The 12,526-nt window shown below is 35.5% G+C and overlaps 1 protein-coding gene across 10 annotated transcripts in view; it reads left to right on the top strand.

The window, feature by feature from the left end:
* Positions 1-12,526, top strand: part of LOC143252678 (uncharacterized) — an 85,734-nt gene that overhangs the window by 58,038 nt on the left and 15,170 nt on the right. For 3 of the 10 annotated variants that reach the window (XM_076505186.1, XM_076505187.1, XM_076505195.1), the window contains 2 exons: positions 959-1,122; positions 11,433-11,560. The exons of 3 other annotated variants lie outside the window; for them this stretch is intronic. The gene's annotated coding sequence lies outside the window, so the exon portion shown is untranslated. The remainder of the gene's footprint in view (positions 1-958; positions 1,123-11,432; positions 11,561-12,526) is intronic. 4 more of the 10 variants (XM_076505188.1, XM_076505189.1, XM_076505194.1 and 1 more) reach the window with 2 other exon arrangements.

Here is a 12,526-nt window from a genome sequence, read left to right as displayed (position 1 = left end):
GCACCAAGTATGCTCGCCCTTTCAGCCGTGGGGGCGTTATAATGTTACAATCAATCCCACTATTCGTCGGTAAAAGAGTAGCCCAAGAGTTGGTGGTGGGTGGTGATGACTAGCTGCCTTCCCTCTAGTCTTACACTGCTAAATTAGGGACGGCTAGCGCAGATAGCCCTCGTTTAACTTTGCCTGAAATTCAAAAAACAAACAAACAGTAATGACGAGAAAATCCACTTCTAGAGAAAAATATATCTGTAAACACGGCTGGTTTGGGTTGAGAAAATTTTTTATGTAGAGGAACGAATAACGTTTCTATCTTCTTCGGTCACCGTCAGGTTCACAAAGAAAGAACGAGGTAACTGACCGATAGCTGACCACATGTTTGAAGGGGGTTGTGTAACTGAGTGTAGGAATGTAGAGGGCGTGCTTAGATGTTTGATTATATTTATAAATATAGGTATAAAGGTGTTCCTTTGTATTGGTTTATTTTGGGCTTGAGTTACCAACTTCACTGCTATCAGTTATTATACAATATATATATATATATGTCGTATTAAAATAGCCTGAAAATAAATACGATAAAAATATTTTTCTGGTGAATAATTGTATTTATGATAATTTACAAAGCCTGTAAGTTTCCAATGTACCTTCACATTATTAAAAAATAAAACAAATATTTCGATTGGCTATACGAATATAAGCCAGAATACATTTTACACCCTACATTTTAAATCAATACTTCATTTATCAAAGTAAAAACATACAAAATACACAAATTGATAAATGTGTCATAATAAAGTTTGCATTTGTTTTACAACTGCGTGAATTTTATAAATTTCGATCAATGCTAGAATGTTAGCCATAGCACTTTTGTTGAAGAGTTAAAAGATGGTCGTGGCATAACTTTAACTTATTTTATATTTCACCAGAATTACCCTGCATGGTCAGTATCTCTCTTTTTCAGACTTTCGCGACTTACAGTCTTGGTTGTCTTATAGCCCACGTGCGGGCTCCAAAGTGCGGAGAAAGATCTTTTGAAGCAACGGGTCGGTAACCATTAATCCTAGGTTTCACAGTCTTAGCACGCTAATAGTTAAGCCTCACTCACCCAGGCAAGAAGCAGACAAGGTAGTTACCTTTTATTTATTGTTAACGTTATATTTTGTATGAAATGGCTAATAATTATGCGGCGGTCGATTTTAACAAAGGTTTGTTCAGAGCAAATGTTTCAAAATTTGAGGCTTATTAAGTCCACATTCATTACACTTTTTTGCTTTCACCTTTAGTCTGCTTTAAACTCGTGTATATTCATACTACTAGTTGTATTTTGATTAAATACTTTTCATAGACTCTGACTAATGTAATTCAATATATAAACCAAACTCAAACAAAATTTCAACAGTGCAAGTTGTTTATTTTTGAATTTCGCGCAAAGTTACTCGAGGGCTATCTGTGCTAGCCGTCCCTAATTTAGCAGTGTAAGACTAGAGGGAAGGCAGCTAGTCATCACCACCCACCGCCAACCTTTGGGCTACTCTTTTACCAACGAATAGTGGGATTGACCGTCACATTGTAACACCCCCACGGCTGAAAGGGCGAGCATGTTTGGCGCGATGGGGATGCGAACCCGCGACTCTCAGATTACGAGTCGCACTCCTTAACGTGCTTGGCCATGCCGGGCCATTGTGCAAGTTGTAATATCATAAACCAGTTGGTTCTAATATGTTTTTTCTTTCATAATTAAGTATATGCATTAAAAAATCGACATGGTTTCTGTTTTATCACAGTTAATGTTGTTGAATATATATATATTCACTCCTTTGTTAAGTTTAAGCAGCCTTTCCGTTTGGTCTTAATCGATAAACAAGTCCATCATAATTAGATATCATTGGCTATTATACTATCATAAGGTTTCTTCTTATACTTTTGTAAATAAGTATTTGATTGGATAACATGACGTCACTGGTAAAGAGTGGGAGGGATTATTGCTAATTATCATTAGCGTAGACTTTTGCACAACAATAAAAGAGTGCAGTAAAAAAAAACATTGTTGTGGAAAATAAATCCTATAAATCGTAATTTAATGATGAACAACACAGCCACAGAAGGGACCATTAAAAATATATTTATTGAATATTTTGGAATACAAATTCCTATAGCAAATGGGAAAACAATAATTACAAATAACACGAATATTGAATAGAATTTGTTTTTATGATCACCAAAATTTCAAATAAAAATATTTAGATCAAAAGAAAAAAAAAAAATTGAAACTCTAAATACCAGTAAACGAAACTGGATATAGGTTCGAGATAATAAATAAATATATTTAGTTATAAAACTTACAAACATGAAGCCAAATAGATTAACATCAACAGACGTTACTATTTAAGTCAGAAAAAACAAATACTAATTCGTTGTATCAAAAGTAACGCAGTCCTATTACATATATAATAGTTCATAAATAATTATTGTAGGTGGTTAATTAAAACGCGAAGATCAAACGTGTGGTTTTATTCGCTGTCGACACAACTTTTTTGTTTACACGGAGAAGAGTAAATCTCCTGTTGTATTCAGTCGTGATGGAACCGTCTATGGTGCTCCATGCTAATATTTATTCGAACCTGATCCTAACTAAGATCAGACGTTACGAGTGTTGTCTGTTGCACTGCGGGTTGATAACTTGTTCGTTTCTGGTTCTTTGGTTGACATTCATGAGATGAAGTGGAATTTGGTAACACGTATAAAATAAGTACTTAAGATGCTGGCGTTTTTGTCGGTCGATAATTGCTGAGGATTAGGGTTCTGATAAAGCTTTACTTCTAAGTGTTCTGGCTGCGTTAACATTTGTAACGGAGTGCCATATTCTATATTTGGTAGCAAAGGATCGCCTCGTAGAGTCACGAGCCATTTCGCGTGCAAACTCTCAACGACTGAAACAACAACTTCACCAAGTGGCACGCGCTATGTGGGATGCAATAATACCTCTAACGTCCCACCGTTTTCCCGTCTGAACGCACGAGCCCACATGAGCAAGCGAGCTTACGATGCCAAGGCCAGTGAACGTGTATCACCGTTGGGATTCAAGCCGTATCTTCGTAATTAGCAAAGGAATGCCAGGCCCATGAATAATGAAGCTTGAGAAGTTCGTATCGTCGTAATGAAGAGGTGGTATTTCAACAGCAAAATGTAAACTGAAAAGTATTCAACAAAAACACATTTGTGTATGTTCGAAACTAAGTCATAATGCGCCGTTTTATGGAAGAAAACAGAACAAATGACAAGATAAACCATTATAATGTGATTATATGTCTACCAGTAATACACTGTTGCCGCAAAACAAACAAACAACAATAAAAAACATCTTCCATTCTTAAGACTGTGAATGCGTTGTAAGAGTGAAGGTTAATTCCACTATTCAGTAAGAGCTAGCTCTCGTGTAGCGTTGCGCGAAATTAAAAAACAAACAAACAAACCACTAAGAGCATTCCAAGCATTGACGATGGGTGCTGCCTTTCCTTTAGTCTACTAGTTTAGCCTAGACGAGCTCATGTGTAGTTTTGTGTGATCGTTCAGAATACACCAAACGTATTTTATGTTACCCACCAACATGCCCCAACTTGACCAAAACAAACTCGTCCTGGCTATCTAATGAATGAATATTTACTGTAAAGTTCTTATAAGCGCTATAAGTGAAGCTACCACTTTAGTCATCAATTTTCATTCCTTTTCTTTAAGTCACATACTGAATCCTTTTTTGGACGCACCTTTTTACTCACATCTGGGGTGTTTTTGATTAGAGGTGATGATTTCTTTTTGTCAATACATTATCAACAAACCTTAGCAAGTAAGTGACACTCGATAGTAACTAACATTAGCTTTACGATCGCAGTCCTGTTATTTGAAAAGAATTATATTTCACAGAACAAACCACATTCTTTAAAATATATGGTATGAGGTTTTTCCTCCCTAAATCAGCGTTAATAGCTTCTTTTATATTACCACCATGGAATTTAGATTAATAGTTTCTTGTCGTCACTGCAATCGGTATTAAGCATGATTATTTGTGCTTATTGCTTCAGCTAACATCGTGTGACGTTAAACACTCTTGAATTAGGAGAATTTCATAAAATTTAGCAAATATGTATTTAATGGTTGACAGTGAATAATCGATAATAACCGTCCACCTGTATGATTATTTTGAAAACTTGAGCACGAAACTGCTATTTTAGTTTGCTTGGCCTAACTAGTATTTATGTATCTGAAAGTCATTTTACCTTATAGTTTTGCTACCTTAAATCAGTCGTCTTTAATTCGAACGACAAAATCTGAAACTTTTGCACGTAGGTGAAGCTGTAGTGAAAATGTTAGACTGATATCTTGTGTAATTTTATGTGTTGGCCTGCACAACAAATGTTCGTTAAATATGAGCGATTTTTGTTAAATAACTTTGTACATAAGACCTATAGTTACACCAAATGAGACTCCTAATTGTAGATTTTAAAGCTCTAAAATATACCAAATGTACGAAATAAATCAATAAATGTTAAGTATGTTTTTCTATCTAATAACATTTATCTATCTAATAACAATTATCTATCTGATAACATTTATCTGTCTAATAATAATTATCTATTTGATAACATTTATCTGTCTAATAACATTTATCCATCTGATAACATTTCCGTACTTTTGATGCAAGAATAAAAAAAAGGAAGAAACTCAATCAAAAATGTTTAATGCATTACTTTGAAGTTTGGTATGTGAAGTAAGAGACCAGTAGAATACATCCACTGAAAATATGTGATAGTTTGGATTACCACAGCCTGAGCTGCAGAAGGTGAAACTAAACTATCACTCCTGTTTATAACATACAGTGAGTGTGCTCTACAGGTTTATATTTTTCTGTTGTTTTATTTTTTTGGCTCCAAGATACACTAACGTGTGACTTGATTTATATAATTAAAATGCAGGTTGTTTTTTAATTCATAAATGAATTACAGTTTTTTTCTAAAAGTATGAAACGTATACGGATTAGGCGTTTAAGAAATCTTACAAGGCAACAGCAAAACGTTGAATTGAGGTCATGGCAAATTTCAATATAATTTCCGTCTCTTTTTCGATAATGGATAATTTCCTTTGGTCATTCTGTAAAGAAAACATTACTCTAACGGAATGGCTTATTATTTGTTCGTATTTAACACCAATGGCTTAAAAATTAATGCTAAAACGCTTTTTATATTTGCTAAATAATAACGAAACATTATGCCATTTATAATTACCGTCTCTTTTAATGATTACATATATATATACACACTCACTTACTTTGAAGAAACAGCAATATCACTTGTGTCCACTATTTCCTTAAAAGGCTTTCCGCCTTCCGCTCATCATGTTGTTATATATCCTGTAACAATTTTTTTCGTAGTGTGTGGGCAGGGCTGTACCCTAGTTTCTGTTTGGTACAATTTTATCAGCTTTTACAACTTTGATCCTGGTAATCCATCATTTCGGCTTCCGGCAAATTCGACTCCTTTACAAAAACCAACTCAAAAACTCAGACATTTCGTTAACTTCTGCCCTGCTTCGTTCAAGACAATGCCACCTCTGTACACAGTTAAGTACCCAGTGCTTTACAGACTCGAAAGTTCTTTTTTAATCGCTTCGCTCGCCTTCATTTCAGATCTAGAAACTTTTAAGCGCGGTTTTCTTTACACAGTCATGAATTACACAATAATTCACATATGTAGCCTATTTGACAATTTGAGTCTTGAAACTCAGATTTTTTTCAATGATTATTTAACCCATTTCAATCATTCTACGTTTGGGTTTCCTGTATATTTATTTATGACATCAAGACTTTTGGCCAATATGCTATACGTACAAGAAATAACGTGACATCGCTCTGATCTATACAGTTAACGTGTTGATGATCACAAGCATTAAAAATCCTTACAAGTCTAATTAAGCATCTAATCCGTTCTCTCATTCAGCTTCTGATGAGTTGTGGACATGTGTAAAAGCGCTCTGAGGAAGATAATTTCTCATAATGCAGCAAAATCTTCTAACTTCACTAGTATGTATGGGGAACGAGGATTGGGTTTGGTCTGAATTTCGCACAAAGCTACACGTGGACTATGTGTGCTAGTCATCCATAATTTAGCAGTGTAAGACTAGAGGAAAGACAGCTAGCTAGTCATCACCACCAACCACTAACTCTTGGGCTGCTCTTTTATCAACGAATAACGGAATTGACCGTTTCATTATAAAGTTCTCGCGGCTGAAAGGCTTGTATTTTTGGTGAGACGGAGAATTGAACCGGCGACTCACAGAATTCGAATAGAGTCACAAAATCGAGTGTGCGATTTCTTCTTGCAAAGTTCACGTGTAATTTGAAATTGATTCAGCAATTAATAAAAGATTTTAGGCCTACGAGATTTTGACAACAGATTATGGTTACGTTCTATGGAAATCACCTAGTGATTTTGAATGAATTTAAGAATGTCTTGAATTGATACTTCTAGTTAATAACAACATATTTCGGAAAATAAATAAATAAAAAATACTGAAGTTAACTCTCCATTAATTTAAAACCAATACCTTTTTTAAAATCCTTTTGAATTGGTTTTGGTTTTTAAGATATATTCCGTATAGTTTTCGGTGTTGAAATAATATTGTTATTTTGCATAAATAATAGGTGATAATTATATTACAATACTGCATAAGATATTTGAACAATGTTTTTGTTTTGTTTGTTTTTGAATTTCGCGCAAAGTTACTCGAGGGCTATCTGTGCTAGCCGTTCCTAATTTAGCAGTGTAAGACTAGAGGGAAGGCAGCTAGTCATCACCGCCAGCTCTTGGGCTACTCTTTTACCAACGAATAGTGGGATTGACCGTCAGATTATAAAGCACCCACGGCTGAAAGGGCGAACATATTTGGTGCGACCGGGATTCGAACCCGCGACCCTCAGATTACGTTGAACAATATATAGGCAAATAACAAAAATATTAAAGTAACTTCACGGTTATTAGTTATCTCTATCATTGTCAAGCTTATTTGTAACTATAACTGCGTTTCGATATTTATTCATCGAATTTAGTCAATGTAACTAATTTCACTCAAACCTGACTGTCGTAGAATGAGTTAAAAGAAATATTACAGGTAACAACTTCAATAATGAAAGGAATTCATGTTACTCTTTTTAAAGTTAGGCTTAGCTTTTAACCACAGTGCTTTTGAATGTTGGGCCCGGCATGGCCAAGCGTGTTAAGGCGTTCGACTCGTAATCCGAGGGCCGTGAGTTCGAATCCCGGTCGCACCAAATATGCTCGCCCTTTCAGCCGTGGGGGCGTTATAAAGTTACGGTCAATCCCACTATTGGTTAGTAGAAGAGTAGCCCAAGAGTTGGCGGTGGGTGGTGATGACTAGCTGCCTTTCCTCTAGTCTTACACTGCTAAATTAGGGACGGCTAGCGCAGATAGCCCTCGAGTAGCATTGCGCGAAACTAAAAAACAAAACAAAAAACAAGCTTTTGAATATTTTCATTCTATTTTCAGTGGCTATATTTCGAAATAGAATGCTTCTTTAACTGAATAAAAAGTGGTCGTTATCAGACCAGAAAAAAAACAACAACACTTAAATCGGAAAACAAATAAAACGGTAACTGAAAACCAAACTTTTTAAATAGAGTGATTAAAAAGTATGCCATGTAGTCCCTGAGTCATACAAATGTATACATGTACGTATTCCTGTTGTAAAACAAGTTAATATGTGGTCGGTTTTTCCTCAATGTAATGTTCCGCTGTTCCAAGATTGTCTATTTTGTAAGTGTCTGTAGCACATGTGCAACACGTGTCTCATTGAGATGGCACGTGTTATACATCTAAAAACTAGCGTTACGTCATCAGTTCTATTCATTAGGGTTTGATTGGAAACAGGTCAAATGCTTTATTGATACTTTTAATTCTATGCGTCCTTGTAAAGTGAGACACCCCACAGCTTATTTCCTAGGTTTCCGGTTCTTGTCTGCGCAGTACAGTACACAAAATGATCTCTAAACGTTTAGTGTCGGACACTTTAGTACATTTTGTTGCCTAGGGTAAAATGCTGGCAAGGCTCCAGAATAGTGTAGGCTTGCAAAATCCGTCTCATTTGGCGGTAGATTCTTTAGAAGTTTTAAGGGGGAAGGGCCCTGTCACTTAGCAGAAACGAAAAAACTGCCGCCGCACTCATCTTGTCCCGTGACTCTACGTCAACCACAAGAATGATTGTATACGGCCTAAGTACTTTTGTACATCAGCGATTTTGTATCAAATTTCAATAACGTATATATTGTATATATATATATATATACACATAAGATAATATATATGCTTTTGGAATATACGAATAGATAGGCAAAGACAAGAGAATGAAAACACAGTGTGCGTGTGTGTTTTCTTATAGCAAAGCCACATTGGGCTATCTGCTGAATCCACCGAGGGGAATCGAACCCCTGATTTCACCGTTTGAAATCCGTAAACTTACCACTGTACCAGCAGAGGAGGAAGAATCGAATAGTGCAAAGACGTTGAAGAAGTGTTTTTAAAATGGAAGCGAAAAAAACGAATAGAAGGAAAGAGTGTGTGTGTTTTTCTTATAGCAAAGCCACATCGGGCTATCTGCTCAGCCCACCGAGAGGAATCGAACCCCTGATTTTAGCGTTGTAATCCGGAGACATACCGCTGTACTAGCCGGGGGCAGAAGGAAAGAGAAAAAAGAGAAAATCTAGAAGTCATTGAACTCAAGATTAAAAGGAGGGTGGGTAAAAAAATCAGGTTGGGTAAATGATGGATTAAAATGAAAATGAAATTTAAAACAAGAGTAAACAAGAGGAAGTTTGCGGTTTTTTTAGACATCGCACATGAGAGCAAATAAATATAAACAAATAAGGATGTTTTTTAGCACGATTAATCGATTAAAACGCTTTATAGTTTAGAATGGAACATTTGTTTGTTTCAAAAGTTTGCCGAAATACTTTACAAAAACACTTACTTGTTCATTGCCATCCCTAATTTTGTGCAGATAAACTAAAGGGAATGTTCCTTGTAAAAAAAAAAAAAAACCCACGGTCAAATCATGGAGTTTTCTTGTCGGAACGAAAAGTGGGATTTTGCACTCACTGTTAAAATACACCTTATAATTCTCCAAAGTCCAGATTGCGTTTTTTGCGGCATGGAGCCATGAACCATAAATTCTCGAATTCAAAGTCCGACCATTCTAATCATTAGCACACGTCTTGTTGCTTAGAGCAGACAGGCGAAGTGCATAAAAAGACACCCAGTGGCAGAAAAGCGAAACAACAATTAAATAACCCATTGAAAGGGAAAGAAAGGCAGATAAAGGAACAAATAAGTGAAGGAAACGTTAGGAAAACGTGATATAAGAAAAAAATAGCGAAAACCACATTATGGATGAAAGTTAAAAAGAAAACATATGGTAGCGGAAAGAAATAAATGGTTAAGACAAGTAGGAACAAGGGAATATAAGTTGAAAAATATTATTAAAAGAGATAAAGACAAAGAAAGAGAACAAAACTGGACCAAAGAGGATAGGAAAATAAAATATCCGTGGTGAGCACAAAACTCACCACAGGTGAGACAACTGAAAATTACATTGAAAGCGAGAACAAGGTAGAAAATAGAACGAATAAACAAGGAAGAGGAGATAGTATCGAAAAGCTTGAAAGAAACAAAAATTATTTAAAAATAAATTAATACTGGTTGGCATATGCATGGGCCTGGCATGGCCAGGTGGGTTAAGGTGTTCGACTTGTAACCTGAGGGTCGAGAGTTCGAATCCTCTTCACACCAAACATTTTCGCCCTTTCAGCCGTGGGGGCGTCACAATGTGATGGCCAATCCCACTATTCGTTGGTAAAAAAGCAGCCCAAAAGTAGGCGATGGGCGGTGATGACTAGTTGCCTTCCCTCTAGACTTACATTGCTAAATTATGGATGGCTAGCGCAGATAACCCTCGAGTAGCTTTGCGCGAAATTCGAACAAACATACAAGACATGCACATTTTGACATATTATAATTCGTATGAAAATTTTTAATCGGAAAAAATGTGTAAGTGTTTACATGTTTATGACACGTATACTTTGTGAGATAAATATCAATACATGCACTAAAATAAACTAGTTTTGTATACCAGGAACAAAAACATTGGGGATTTTTTCGTGATACATAAGTTTGGTTTGATTTATTTTGTTTGGAAAAGGAATAATTAAATTAAGATCACAAAGGCTTTTGATAATCACATTCGAAATTTAAATACTTAACGTATCAGTTAACTGCAAAAGAGTAAATAAATTTCTCTTGGAAGATCCTTCAGTTGGTATTTGATATATTCTATATGTTCAAAATGTTTAGATATGATTTTAAGGTTGTGTGAGTTTATTCAACATGTAATAGCTTCCTCGTATACAAACAATCCTGCTTTTAACTTCAAGAAGACACGTTTAATATATTTTTTTAAAATAATGTCTTTGATGGAATTTGTACAATCCTGGTCAAAGTTTTGGAAGGTTTTGTTTCATGGCAACATTTCTTCATGATACTTCAAAGTGATCTGCTGACATTAGTCGGCCTTTGACGCTAGAATACCATCATTAAGTTCATTTTAGGTCATGGATGTCAGTGTATAAGTAACGATCATTAACCAAAAGGCAAGTCTTGTTTCTTTATTTCTTTCTTATACGTATATAAATCACTTAAAGGCTCATAATAAGATTTAGTATTATGTTCCTTCTTGTCACATTTGTTATTTCAGCTTAAACAGTGAATTAGTTGCTTAACGTAAATGTAATTATTTTTTTTTCTAAGATAACATGAATTCGTATACTGTAAGTTAACCTGACAGCCTCATTAACTGAGCAGCCATTCAGAAAGTCAAAAGTAACTACCCTCCAGTGGCTCAGCTCGTACGACTGTAGACTTATAACGCTATAAACCGAGTTACAATCAATATCCGTGGTGTGACTTTGTGATTAATCACAAACAAACGAAACTAATATTAGGGAGAGATGTGGCACTTTAACACGTGAGTTGTTCTTGACTTCTTTCACCTTCGTAAAACTACCAAACTCATTCCTGTGGCCAAACTGAAGTGTTCATATTACAACTACTTGCAAACGTCTTCGTTTGTCTTTTACGATACAAACTAGCTATTTGGTTCTGTTTTCTCTCATAAGGTATTTAAATATTACAGTTAAAATGTAGAAGGACCAGTTTATAGTATTGTAACTGGATATACAGGCTTGTGGCCTATACACAGGCACTCGTTGGCTTGATACTAGCAATTCGGATATAAAATATCTTTATGAAATTTTGTGTGTATAATTAAAATCGGATTTTTGGAAAACAAAGTTGAAATCTTAATTTATACAACAATAGAAGGAGATACCTAAATGAGTGAACACGTTACCTACAACGACGAATAGTTTAGAAGCCGAGGCATGCTCTCTGACCAACACCTGCAATTAAACATGGATGTGTCGGCTCCTAGAACTCGCAATGAATAGGTGAGACTGCTTTGTCATAAACATATAATAACATAGCACATTATTAATGCCATTTCAAACATGCGTTTCTCGACATTTTTTGGTAACCTTCTACTGTAGAAGGTAGGATCTTTTTTGAAAATTATGGTGTGTTTATAACGATGATAACCAGTTCTGTAAAAAGGTTAAAGTACGTAAGGTGGAGAGGAATAAAGGGAAAAATTACTAGGCTTTTAAAACCTAAATTAAATGGTGAACCTACTGCACTGCTATGTACTAAGTACCACTCAGCTTATGTTGTAGTGTCACAGGATGAAAAATTGCTATCCTATGTAAAAACCACACGGTAATGCATTTTAGAACAGCAATCACATCTCGTATTTTGAAGCAAATTGTCATTGGCTGTACTGCCACTGGCCCGTGGTTAGACCCCATGAGCTTCTACTTACAACACCTGTCAAGGCTTGGACCAGTGAGGTTGAATTATGATTGTAAAATGCTGGGTGAGCCTCCAATTTTGATTTCAACCGTGTATTTTACTGATATCAGTGGGCTTAACCGCAGCTTCGAGCGAGTAATAGACATGAGTCGCCCAGCGGGTACGCAGAAATTCGGCCTGTAGAGTTATCGCAAGTCTCTGCTCATTGTTGTCTCTTTCAAAGTCGCCTTAGCGTACCGCGAGACACTACCTCGACGTAATGTTTCCTTTGTATTTGAACTATAAATAATAAGAGAAAAATATAAATATTTATAAAAAAAATAGATACAAGAAAAACTATAAATAATAAAACAACACACGCAATGCATTGTTAAAACTCAGCTACGCAACAATATTATTTTATTTGAATTGTAGAGTTATCGATAACTTGACGACTGATACGTGAATAAAGTAATTTTCTCTAATTAACTATAAACTATCTTACCTTTAATTCGTGAGTGTCATGTTTTTTTTTTAACTCCATCCAAGTTGATCCTTTCATTTTGTGG

Source organism: Tachypleus tridentatus, chromosome 6 (genome assembly GCF_004210375.1).
Source record: "Tachypleus tridentatus isolate NWPU-2018 chromosome 6, ASM421037v1, whole genome shotgun sequence".
Taxonomy (NCBI): Eukaryota; Metazoa; Arthropoda; class Merostomata; order Xiphosura; family Limulidae; genus Tachypleus; species Tachypleus tridentatus.
This window is presented reverse-complemented; position numbering and strand designations above follow the sequence as displayed.